At 38.2% G+C, this 13,931-nt stretch overlaps 1 protein-coding gene across 1 annotated transcript in view; it reads right to left on the bottom strand.

Annotated features, from left to right (window-relative positions):
• The window catches only part of UTS2R (urotensin 2 receptor), a 28,010-nt gene extending 19,185 nt beyond the window's left edge, over positions 1-8,825 (bottom strand). Inside the window, exon 1 of the mRNA XM_081946406.1 lies at positions 8,693-8,825. The gene's annotated coding sequence lies outside the window, so the exon portion shown is untranslated. The remainder of the gene's footprint in view (positions 1-8,692) is intronic.
• Positions 8,826-13,931: the final 5,106 nt, after the last annotated feature.

Raw genomic sequence — 13,931 nt, 5'->3', positions numbered from 1 at the left:
CAGGCTGGATCTAGAACCAATGGTAATACTAAACTGTTATGTGGAATCTCACAGTCCTTTTTGTGTGTGCTGTTTAACACCTTATTTAATATTTTAATTCATTTATTGCAATAAATGGGGCACTCTCAATGTGAAACTGGAACCAAATTAAACCATTAGATGATCCAATTTGGCTTCATGCTGCTAGCAGACACATCTTTGTTAATGCCATTAGTTGTGATTCTAAAGGATAAAGTTTACAGGATTTTACTGAGAGAAGTTGTCATTAAGGAAATTGATCTCAGTTTTGTAAAATAACAGGCAACAGGTCTATATAAATAGTTTTGAGCAGCTTTCTAGCAGGAAAAAAAAGCCTAGATTTAAATTAGAGATAACTCTACACACACATGATTCAAACTGAGAGATCTTTGGTGCTCTCTGAGCTTGTTCGTTTTCTTGCAGATGTTTCATTACCCAAACTAGATAACATCATCAATGCTAATAAGGGGTGGGGTTTGCTCTCTGTTTATGTTCTAATGGCTTGCTCTATAGGTGTTGGTGGGGGTGGTCTTAGAGTTTCTTTGGTCAGGCTGTTTACTGTTGACTTGTTTATTGATAGGGGTGCTGTTTCCTTGATTGTTGGTCTGAGGTTGATCTTGGGTGCTGCTTGCTGCTTTTGTTCCCTTTTTGGCTTGTAAATTGTCTCTTTTTTGCATAACCTATAGATATTGTTTATGCCTATATGTCTATTGATGGCTAGCTTGTCAGAGTGCCAGGTTTCTTAGAAATTCTCTAGTATTGTTGGACTTGGCTTGTTCTAGGATGGTCACAGTTTCCCAATTGAAACTTTGGTCCAATCTATATGTTGCAAAATTAAAGAGTTTTCATCATGTCTTCTGACTGCTAGTTGGTGTTCATGAATGCATTCTACCAGTCTTCTGTCTGTTTGTCCTATGTAGCTGTTGCAGTCATTACATTGTATGTTATAGATGATTCCTCATTTTTCTTTTAGGGCTGATAGGTCTTTTTGGTTTGCATATGATGTTTTGAAGGGCTTTATAATTAGCTTGTGTGCTATGTCGATTCCATGCGGTTGTAGTAATCTATTGGTGGTTTCTGATATGTTCTTGGTTTATATCAGTGTATTCTTTTTAGGATTTGCATTGGTTGCACTGTATTGGGTTGAGTGGTCAGGCACTTTTTGGTAAAGTTGTGTGGATATCCATTTTGTTGGGATATGTTGTATAGATGCTCTGTTTCCATTTTCTGCTGTTCAGGATTGCAGCATTCATCTAAATAAAGATGTAGTCATCTAAATAAAGTTCTCGCACAGCTTCTCTTGTGGGGAGTTAGGTTGCTGCTTTGGTAGTGGAGCACTTGGTTGGCATGGGATAGTTTTTGTGGACACTTGTATTTCTAGTTTGCTATTACGATCTCTGCTAATCAGGATGTCCAGGAAGGATAGTAAGTTGGTTTTTTCTTCTCTGGTAAACTGGATTCCTCTGCACATGTTACTGGTGGTTCTGTGTTGACAACCACTCAATTGATAGTGCGACAATGCATTTAGATTGGAGGAACTAAATGGAGGAACATGGCAAACTGGTTAGATTTAGGAGCTCATGAGCTTAGAGATCAGAAAGGGAAGGGGAGGATTCTGAAAGAGAGAAAAATAAGTACTGTTGATGGACAGAGAACAGATGGAAATGAGAGACAACAGAGCCTCCCTTTACTGTTAATCAATTCCTCCAGGTCACGGTGTTCTCCCTTTCCTGTTTTCTCAGCATCTTAAATCTCAGCCTGCCTTTTATGATATCTGCTTTACAATTTGCCTCTCAGATTTCTATCTCATCTCCTTTCCTGACCTTTGACAAAATTGATCTCGGTGCATTGCTACTGTTTCCCATCAGAACCTTGGGTGGGGAAGAATGCAGGAACTTCCATTACATATTTGTAGAACTCTCCAACTATTAAGCAGAACACCAGCCACGTTTATATAGATTTTACTGTGGATTTCTCAGCCCTATCCAAGATATATCATGTCCACATTTCTTTGGGCTAGTGCTGAAATATTCAGGATTTGATAGTCCTCGGGTATGTAACAGGAACAAATTTAAAAGACAGCAAATTAATCTTAGATAGGGTTGATTTCACCACATCAGGGTTGTGTTTGACCTTGGGCTGGTGGTGGTGCCAGGGGGCGTGGCCAGGGAGGGCATGGCCAACCCGATGTCACTTGTGTCCGGGGTGCCTATGGTAGCCCGAGCACTCTGCCAGCGAAAACAGGCTCCTGAGCTCCATTTTCAACTGTGATTGCCTCATGCAACCCTCTGCTAGCAAAAACAAAGCTCTATTTTTGCTGGCAGAGGCACTGCAGGCTGGTCCTTCACTGTTTCCAGGGTAGCCCTGCAAGCCAGATCTAAGCACCCCATGAGCTAGATCTGGACCCTGAATTTGACACCTGGACTATAACTACTTCATTAGATTTCCTTCCTTCCTTCCTTCCTTCCTTCCTTCCTTCCTTCCTTCCTTCCTTCCTTCCTTCCTTCCTTTCTTGGAACACAGCTATAACTAACAGATTGGAGCTGACCTTTTATAAATATCTTATAGGCATGATTTACATTTTTAAACCACCTATCAGCAATAGCTGTTTGGGTTGCAATTACAATCTTCTCAGTCAAAAGCAGAAATAGCTTGAGCAATTTTTACAGATTTGGGGATTGCAATTCAGCATAGCAATCTTCAAGGTGGCAATGCACTCCTTCTGTTGAAGTGATTATGTCATCAGAAGTTGTGGAACTGAAACATTTCACACAATTTTTAGGGTTTCAAGGGTGGAAAAGAAGTGAAAGCAAAACTAAATCTCCAATCATGCCTTTAAAACATAGTTTTAAAAGAATCCTTCGGGTTGATTTTCTATCTCCATTTAATTGATTTCCAAAAAGGTTGGGCTGATGAAATTCAGCAGTTTTGCTACTAAATTTCTGCAGTATAGTTCAGGATCTGGGAGACTTCAGTATTAGCTTGCAAAGTAAAATAGTTGAAGAAACTTATGCTATGCAGGCCAGTACAACTTTTATTGTACTCATTATTATAACAGAATAATGTAAATCTGAATGTGCTTCCCCCTGTCTCTTATTTTCATGTGACCTGGGGGAGAGCATTGTCTTTTGTTGCTTTCTTACATTACTCTCTTGGCCCATGTTCAGGCCTCTCTTTCTGACCATTGCCCTGGTAGTGGCTTTTCCTCCTGTCCTTTAAGGACACTCCTGCTTCTCCTTACATTCCAAGTGGCTGATTGCTGCTATAATAACACTGTGACTCCCAGGATCTTTTATGGAAAATGATGATGGTGACCTACCTTTGAATGTGAGTGACCTACCTCTAATGTGAGTTGTCAAGATTTGTTTCTCCAAAGGGAAAAGGATTAGATGAATGGAATTGGAGCTTTCACATGCTCAAATTCCAAAGCAGAAATTCTTCAGGACACCCTTTGATTTATAGGAAATAATCCCCAGGCTATATCTTCTATATATATAAACGCAAAAGCACTCATGCGGGAATCACAAAATCTCCAGAACCGTAAAGCCTACAAACTTGAAATTTGGCATGTATGTTCCTCTTGGCCTTTTGGTGCTTGGTGCTAACAACGAATTTTTCAAAATAATCAGAGCATTAGTATTTCTTATATTATTCTTAACGTGCTCTGATGCTAAAGAGTTAGACGTTCTACTCCCCCTCCCAACCTGAAAACTTGGTCATGGGTGTGGCCAGCACATGACCTGCTGGCTGAGAGTTTGGAGAGGAGCCTGAGGGAGAGAAGGAGGATAGGATAGGGGAGGTTTCTGTGGGGCAAGCCTGAGGGAGAGAAGGGGGCTAGGAGAAGAGAAGCTTCTGTGGGACAAGAGTGTGAGAGAGAAGGGGATAGGATAGGGAGGATTCTGTGGGGTAAGCTGAGGGAGAGAAGGGGAGAGGAGAGGTCAATGGTAACTATTCATTAATTTTCAAGTGTCAATTTATCAAGTCAGCTAGTCTCTCATATATACCTAAGGCTTCAAGGTACGCTTGGGGGGAAAAAGTTTGTCTATATTATCCAGAACTGTTACCATCTTTAATAGACCAGTAAGATTTTTGAAGCAGAGCTTATTTGATGACAAAATATATTGTCCATTCCAACTATGTTCGTAGAGTAGAATGGGTCAGCTAAGCCATTGAATCCAACCCCATTTTCATTGTGGATGAATGTCCAAAGGCACTAGAGTTATTTCTCTTTTGTAAATATATTCAGAACAAACAATAGAAATGGAGAAAAATATTGTCGTGTATCTCTAAATCAACAGCTACCTTGCTAAATCTGACCTTTTCCAGATGTATAGTGCTTGCTTTAACTATGAAATTGCTCACAGAATTCTTTATGTCCTGAACTGACATTTAACAGGGTTTTTTTTAAAAGAAACTAACTCAGTAGACAATAGTAATGACATCTCTGTAATACCTGAGTAGTTTTTATAATACCAGAACCTGTAGATGAGAATTTAACCTTGATTGGAGCTAGAATGAGATAAAAGAAATTGTCAAATGAAAAATGGAACCCTTTTGTATTACTGTTTCTTGTTGGGTTATTTATTTATTTTTATGCTTTTATCCTCTATTCTAATGTAAATGTCTTGGAGGTGCCTTTGCAGTCTGAACAGAACAGACATAAAAAGAATAAACAAGCAAATCCTTGCTAGAATCAATTTATGTCTTATTGATAAATTTTATATTCAGCTGAATCTCATAAAATAATTCAAAATTGATCAGTACAATATTAAATTGTCTCTTTTTCTCATTTTTCAAATAACTTCATTAATGGCACAAGTTACTTGTATGATGGCAAACAACGATATAGTTGCTATATATATATATATATTATATTTTGAGTTTTAAGAAAATATATTCTTCAGAATAGCAAATGTACATTTAAAGCTTTGAAATACAGAATCTTCTGGAAATTTTGGAAATGTTTGATTAGCTTTTGCCATTTGTATTTATATATTTGATTAAATACTAATTTATGTCTCGCTTTGTATGCAATGTATGGCTGTGAAAGTTGGACCATAAGGAAGGCTGAGCGCCAAAGAATTGAGACTTTTGAACTATGGTTCTGGAGAAGACTTCTGCGAGTCCCTTGGATTGCAAGGCGATCAAACCGGTCAGTCCTAGAGGAGATCAACCCTGACTGCTCTTTAGAAGGCCACATCCTGAAGATGAAACTCAAATACTTTGACCACCTAATGGGAAGAAAGATCTCAATGGAGAATGCTGGGAAAGACTAAGGGCAAAAGAAGAAGGGGACGACAGAGAATGAGGTGGCTGGGTGGAGTCATTGAAGCAGTAGGCATGAGCTTAAATGGACTCCGGAGGATGGTAGATGTAATTTATTTTACATTTCTTTTTGTCTTATCCATTTTTCCTAGCCATTGCCACTTACAATGTTTTAATAAATGAAATAGCAATAGCAGACTTATGTACAGCTTCATAGTGCTTTACAGCCGTGTGTAAGCAGTTTACAGAGTCATCATATTGCCCCAGCAGTCAAGGTCCTCATTTTACTGACTTCAGAAGGATGTAAGGCTGATTCAAACTTGCTGTGAGAATTGAACTGCTGAACTGCAGCTGGCAGTCATCAGAGGTAGCCTGCAATACTGTGTTCTAACCACTGCACTACCATGGCTCTTCAAGTAATTAAAACTTTATTTTACTTAAATTTACTGTGTTGGACACTGTTTTTAAAGTTTACTACACAGGACAAGACATGGGCCTTCCCTAGATTATCACTTTCCTACTTTCCATCTTAAACAATTCAGTTTAAGAAAAAATAGTGCTAACAGTTTGGTCTAATTGATAAGACACCAGGCTAGAAAGCAGGAGGCTTTGAGTTCAAGTCCTGTCTTAACCATGAAAGTCAAATGGGTGTCTTTGAGCCAGTTGCTCTGTCACAGCCTAATCCACCTCACAGGGTTGTTGTTGTGGGGAAAATAAGAGCATATGTGTTGGATAGGTTTGCCACCTTGAGTTATTACAAAAAATAATAAAGGTGGGATACAAATTAATAAATTAAAAGCATACATTGTACCTTTATTTCTCATATGGAACATCCTGAAGGAGGCAATGAGGAGTTATGAATCACATAGGCAGACCCTGTGTGCTGCACTTAATCCATTGGGCAGAAATCCCCCACCAGCAAACTTTCTCATATATCCTCCTATAAGGTGGTAGAGCGATAAGAAAGCAGCCTTAAATATAAGTCCCAAACTCATTTACCTCTCTATGTGTGTGCTACTTAATTTTTTAATTAATGTCTGTTAATACTTAGGTTAGACTATTTATGCTATCAGGGGAAATGAAAACCCGTGCAAACTTTCCCTATCAGATTAGGTTTAGAGTCAGAAGCCAATCAGCATCATTGTATAGAAAAATCAGTTTCTAGGATCATAGGATGCACAACAAGTAGTTATTCTTTTCCCTCCTGCAACAATGCAGGAACCTGTCCTTTTATAGATAGGTAAATGTTTTATTTGAAATGCCATGACTGACATTTGAATGTCATGAATGAGAGAGCAAAGCATAGTGCAATTTGAAATCAGCATTTTAATTGAACATGCCTAAAATGTCATGTTCCCTATCATATTATGTCACATTTCCTACTGTATTCTTCAGGTACCTGATTAGTGCCAGGGTGACTTTCCAGACCACTGTGACTCATTAAAGCTTTCTATTAACGAAATGATAGCTCTCCTCAGACTCTGAACATCAGCGTCATGGTCTATTCAGAGAGAAGAAGCATATGTCAGACGATCCAGATTAATCATAGTAGGGATAGCTACTTGCACATATAATGACAGCTACATTAACAGACTGTGTAGCAGAGGTGGTATTCAGCAGGTTCTGACCAGTTCTGGAGAACCGGTAGTGGAAATTTTGAGTAGTTTGGAGAACTGGTAAATATCACCTCTGACTGGCCCCACTTCTGACTGCCCCCCACCCCCACCCCAGCTGATCAGAAGGGAATGGGGATTTTGCAGTAACCTTCCTCTGGAGTGGGGAAGGAATGGAGATTTTACATGTTCCCCTGCCATACCCACCAAGCCACGCCCACCAAGCCATGCCCTGCCTACCAGCCATGCCCACAGAACTGGTAGTAAAAATTTTTGAATCCCACCACTGATGTGTAGTATATATCTTGCGGATGTTTTTCAGAAGATATGTATCATTGGTACTTGAATGTGACTCCTCCTTGCAGCCTCATAGACTTGTCTTGTAAAGCCTCTAGGCAACAGTGCGTGCAGAACAAAAATTCTGAAACAACCTTCTTCCTCTCTAAGGGTTTGCAAACTTCCTAACGGAGGTTAAAAGAGAAAAAAGACATTAATAGGGCTTTCTTACTATAGCATCTTACTATCGTAGATCACTAGTCCTAATATATGACTTCCGGAATGTGCAATTTAGCTCCCCCATAGTTAAGAAGCAAAATAAATTATGCTTGAAGCTTTTTAACTTTTGAAATATATGTAGGTATTACTCTCAGATTACTTACTTTCCTTCAGAAATACTTTCTTTTTAAAACAAGATAAAAGCATTTTTCAGGTTTTCTTTTAGAGAAAGGAAATATTTCCAGAATTAGATATACACATGTTTTGGTCCTAAAGAAGACAATTAAGAAAATACATGTACTTAGCTGTAAGAGCAAAGAATTACTTTTGCTTTGAATATCAACTAGTCTATTAGCATCTTGTTTTCTTGCTTTTTTCCTATTACTTTCTTTGTTACACAATGAATGAAAATGTAAAAAAATAAAAACAACTTTACACACACAAAAACCCTTTCTTTAGAATTACAGATTATTTACTGTAGCATATGTAGTCCTTTTACATTCTGTTTTCTGTCCTTCCTAGGAAAAGGAATAAGCTTGCAATCTCTACCAGGAAGGAAGGTTTACCAGGAACGAAGTTTTGCTGAAAGAGTGGGACCTACAGGTTGTAGTTAGGGTTGGGGAATTGCTTTGAAAAAGTCATTCAAAATCCTGAGATGGATATTACAGAAGCCACAAAAGAGTAGACAGAACAATATAAACATACAACAAGACCAGCTTTTGCATCTTGTTAACCTAGAGTCACTAATGCCAGTTGAAACCAATCCAAGAGAAATTGTCCTTCCCAATAAATGCATGTGCATGACCGTTTGATGCACTTCTACATGCATATTTGTCTGAGTCAATTTATAAGTGCCAGAAATCACATTCCCAAAAGGGGAGAGCCAGGACAAAAACTCTTAAGCAAATGTATTTCTACTGATTAAAATTAATGATTTGTAAAATAAAGGACCCCATTTATACAATTAAAATCACTCTCTCCTACTCTTTTTTTCACTCCTAGCAGAAAAAGCACAGTAAGAAGTAAAGTAGGGCAAAATAAAGTAAAAAAATAGATGTCATAAGGGTAGGGGTAATTGTACAAGAAAGAGAAGGGACTAGAGTAAAATGAAAGAGAAATTTAAAAAAGAGAGAGGCTTGATTAAATATAACCATACAGGTAGAAACTCAGCAGGGAAGCAGTGTTTCCAAAGGGATACCCAATCTTCGAAATGATGGCACCCTTACACTTTAGCAATAATGTCTGCAGACATATTCATCTTCATAGCCCATTATTTTGTTTTCAATAGTTGTTTTTTTTACCTTCTCGGGGAATGTATGAATACACGTCCATCGCTTGAAACATGTGATTGTGGACGTGTGAGGAATTCAGCTTCTGTGTAGTAAGGCAGCTGTGATGATTTATTTTCATTCCAAATTGAGATATGTACTCAATGGCATTCCTACGTAACATTACCTAATTTCAAACAAACAGATAGGTTGTTAAGAAAGTTTTAATGGAAAAGTCAGCTCCCAAATATTTTTTTTAACTAAATGACAATTCATATATGATGATTGATGGTAAGCAACTTTTTGGATATTCAGCTTTACACTTGGATTTATATTTTAACTTCTATTTCTCTATAGAACACAATCAATTCCAAAAAGCATTATCAGTGTAGGCAATGACTTTGTGACCTCCCCTCTGATATTTTGATAACAGTTTGGTTTACTCATAATTACAGACTTGGCTCACCATTAAATGACAATCCTGGAATAGAAGTAAAACTTTGATCTTTACTCTTAGATTGTTCCACAGTACTTTTTGATAGGTGTAATGGGGTGTACTTATACATTTACCAATAGGTATATTGGTCCCCTGTATTTCCCATGAGGGAAATCTCACAACCATCTGCACCCTCTTTACTAGTCTTACAGAAAGTCATTCTAGTGATACTGCCACTATCAACTTTTCACGCAAATAAATAAAGAAATAAATCCCTTTTAGTCCTGGTTTACTTGGGAGGAGATAAGGGAGTATATACCTATATTCAAGTGGCAGATGTACGCTGCTTTCCCATAATGAATGGGAATGAGTCATGAAGAACTCAAGTCTTTGTTATGCTTACCAAGATGAAAGAAATTAAAGAAACTCAGGAGATAAAATGAAGAGACAGAGAGAGACAGAGAGAGAGACAGAGACAGAGAGAGAGAGAGAGAGAGAGAAAGGAAAGGAGGAGTGGTTTCAGCCACAGTTCCCTTGGCCAGAATATCACACATAGAGAAAAGGAAATGCCACATCTCAAACCAAAGCCCACAAAGTAAAGAGATCTACATCTAGCTTGCTGTAGATAGCTCTGTTTGCCAATCCAGATCTCTGCATATTATGGTTTCTTTTCTTATCCAACTTTCAGCCGGCCTTAGAGGAAACTTTCAGCCTGCCTCGGAGGAAAAAACGGTCTGAATCCTCCAGTAAAAGAAGGACAAAAAGCACAATGAAACCCAACTCTTCTCTTAGTCTTTCCCAGATTTGATCATCTCTGCCCGGAGTCCCAGGTAAGAATTTCATTAACAGTTTCAATATCTGTACCCCCGGAATGAAATCTTCTTTTATTACAAGATAATTAAACAGCATTATTATGCTGGGTATGAATCAGTTGCAAAACTTTTGCAATAAAGTGTTGGAATATCCAATATGAACTAATTAATGGCCAATGGTCTAAAATATTAGATTTTTATATTCACTTACCTTCCCTACTGGTTCACAAATGTGAGCGCGCTCGCACATTATGTCGGGGCGGGTAGGCAGAGCCTCCTGTAGCCACCACTACTAGAGAGAACCAGCTGAATATCACCTCTGCTTTGATGGAACTAATTCAGCAAAACATTTAGAATATAGATTTATCAAATATTGTAAAGAAATGGAGAAAAATGATATCCTGGATTTATAGTGGATGACATGAATTACTCTTTGAAAACATTAAATGATGTTGTGTTCACTATGAATATCAATAATGGAGATGAGTTCAATATTTTTTTCCTCTACATAGTAATGGTTGAAACAAAAAACCCCTCTGTATTTTCAACTTGGATTTGTCATTCTGTTTTTTTCTTTTCTTATTAAGCAAAGAAACTTTCTCTGGAGGACATCGTGGGTTCACAAACAGATAAACAGTTGCCACTAATGAAGATTTATTAGAGTTTGGTGCAGTAGGTCGAGAAGCACTAATTTGAAATGTGCCATCCAGATGATTTGGGGGTTATGTTTTGCTCTGCCTTTGGCAGCCAAGTATCTTGTGTCCATGAAACCTCAGCAAACGGGAAAAGCAGTGTAATAAATAGTTGACATCTTCTGCAAGTGTTTTGGGATGCATGTTCAATATAGTTAGCTAAATAACAGCTCTGAGCTGACTTAGATTGATCTGGAAAAGCTAAGCAAATCAGGCCTGATTCCTATTTCGAAAGGAGACTACCAGAAAATCCCAGTGCTAGACAATATGGAAAGTTTTAAAGCATCTCTGAAAGGTCAGTGGCCAACCAATTTCCACATTTTTTGTTATTTATTTATTAAACAAATTTATATAGCCATTCAACTCACATGCAGATGACTCTGAGATGTTTACCATACTAAAAACTCACAACACAAAAACCCATAATCCTGCAGCTCTCCTTATGCAACAACATAATCAAACCAACCACTTGATCAGCTCCATCTCCATTCATGGTCTCCATGCATGCTGACAAAAAAGAAAGGAAGGAAAAGGGAAGAAGGGAGGGAGAAAGATTTCTCAACTCTTCTGCTAGCTTCCCATGAAGAAACTCAGTGGGGAAATTAAGAAGTCTTTCCTGCTCCCATAGGTTTTTTGCCCACCTGTGGTCAGTCTGTTTCTGTTTATATAAGGAAATATCTCTGAACAGTGATCCAATGGGTCACAGGTTATCCAGTTTCTGCTAAAAGTGGAACAAAGGAAAATATTCAGAAAATTAACACAAGGCACAAAATCATTAACTAATATATATGTTGCTTATTTTGCCTTTTCCCAGTTTTGGGCAGTTATGGAATTAAGTACTTAATATTATCTTAGATATCTTACTCATATTGTGAATAGTTGTAGAAATACAAATGATTCTATCTACAGGGATAAAGATACAGATTCTGTGTTAGAAGCATTCTTTTTTTAAAAAAATGAGTTTATTAAATTTCAAAAGCATGAAGAAAAAGAAGAAAAAAGAATCGGTCAATATGCAAGATAAAGTGTGAAGAAAAGAAGAAAAGGATAAGTAAAAAAAGGAAGAAAAATAATGACTTCCATTGATATTAATTATACTTCTACCAAAGGCTTCCAGTAGTACAAGTATAAATAAAAAATACTGTACATCCAAGTCTTACTCTAAAATCAACAATAATTGCATTTCTTCTGAAATCTCACATGTTAGAGGCATATTTCTATCCCAGAGTCCACAACCAATGTCCTTGTTTTTATATTCCAAGCGGGTTCGGACCGGTTTCTGCCGAATAGGTAGTAACTTGGCCACCCATGCATTCAAACCGGTTCTATCTTATTTTTTTGCTTCTGTGCATGCGCAGAAGCAATTTTTTTACCTACTGTGCATGCACATGCATGTGAAGCGTGCATGCATGGAAAGTGCATCCCTGAGCAAACCGGCAGTAAAAGAATCCACCCCTGTTCCAGGCCCTTATCTGTAGGAGCAATCAGAATCATTTCAGTCCTAAACAAAATGCAGTTCAGCAAGAGGACTTGATAAGCCATAACTGTAACACTGAAGGCATGGTTTTCCAGACAATTTACTTCTGCTGACAAGGAAGCAAGAGGCTCCCTTATTAATTTATTGTGATCATAATGGTCCCCGTGTTAGTCATGGGAACAAGATCAAGATGCATGAAATCATCTATATCATGAAGACAGTAGTCAGGGTTTTTCCCCCCTCCTCTCTCAAAACTCTTGAGCTAGCAGAGTTGTCTGTTGCTGACTCAATGTCTGCTCATTTAGGAAGTCATTAAACATACAGCTTGAAAGACTGAAATGTTTTGCATGCTGTGATGGAGTGTACTGGTCTGGATTACCAGGAAGGAGGCAGATTCTGTTTAATGAAATGGAACAATAAAGAAATCTGATTGATGTTTTTCCTGTTTTTTTTTTTTTTGTCTCATCCAGTGGTAGGTTTCAAAAATTTTTAGAACCTCTTCTGTACGTGTGGCCTGCTTTGTGGGAATGGCTTGATGGCCATGTGACCGGTTGGGAATGGCTTGCAGGCCATGTGATTGAGTGGGAGTGGCTTGCCAGCCATGTGACTGGGTGGGCGTGGCCAACTTATAAAATGTGGTGAAACTCACTTAACAACGCTCTAGCAACCAAAATGTTGGCTCAGAAACTCTGGCATTTGAAGCATGCAAGTCTTAAAGCTGTCAGGTTACAAGATCCTTGCACCCCTAACCCTTTAGAAAAAAACCCAGGGGTGTTCAAACTTGACAGCTTTAAGACTTGTGGACTTCCTCCTCCAGTCATGTTGGCTCAGGAACTCTGGAATTGAAGTGTGCAAGTCTTAAAGCTGTCAAGTTACAAGACCCTTGCACCCCTAACCCTTTAGAAAAAAACCCAGGGGTGTTCAAACTTGACAGCTTTAAGATTTGTGGACTTCAACTCCCAGAATTCCTCCTCCAGTCATGTTGGCTCAGGAACTCTGGAATTGAAGTGTGCAAGTCTTAAAGCTGTCAGGTTACAAGACCCTTGCACCCCTAATCCTTTAGAAAAAAACCCCCAGGGGTGTTCAAACCTGGCAGCTTTAAGACTTGTGGACTTCAACTCCCAGAATTCCTCCTCTCACTCTTCATCTTGATGATGTGCGAATGGGCAGGGGGAGGGAGCTGGAACTGGTTCTAAACAGCACGGTAGATTTGTGGAACCTCTTCTATAGAAGAGGTTAGAACTGGCAGGAACCCACCCCTGATCTCATCCATACAACTGTATATGTCCAAATATCTACACCTCGATCCTTGTAAAAGAGTAACATTGTTCCTTAAGGTTGACATAGAAAATTTGTTACCTCACTGAATTAAAACTGGATTCTATATGGATTGGAATATGGATAATCCTGTAGTTTATTAATTAGATCTTAATTCCTGGAAGTAAATAAACTTCATTCATTATGTACTTTCCTTCCTTCCTCCCCTCTCTCCCTCCACCCCTCCCTCCACCCACTCACCCATCCCTGCTGCTGTGCCAGTGTCTGTGATGTACACTGAGATATTACTCCATGTAATAAGATTCTTATAGAGGAATTTCCTTTCTGCCTCCTGCAGATTTTATTAAAGCCATTCTTTCAAAAATCTGCCTCAAATTCTAAAACCTCTCTTTTCGATATATATAAAAAAACAAGTTTTATGCATTTCATTATATTTGTTTATATTGCACATTAAGTGAAGATATTAATATAATATATATTAATACATGGATATTTGCAGACAACTTTGGTGTGTAAGAAGGAATGGGCTATAACAGCATATCTTAATCATGACTCAACATGTGATTTAAATATTTCT

Source organism: Natrix helvetica (assembly GCF_964273705.1).
Source record: "Natrix helvetica genome assembly, chromosome: 1".
Lineage (NCBI taxonomy): Eukaryota > Metazoa > Chordata > Lepidosauria > Squamata > Natricidae > Natrix > Natrix helvetica.
This window is presented reverse-complemented; position numbering and strand designations above follow the sequence as displayed.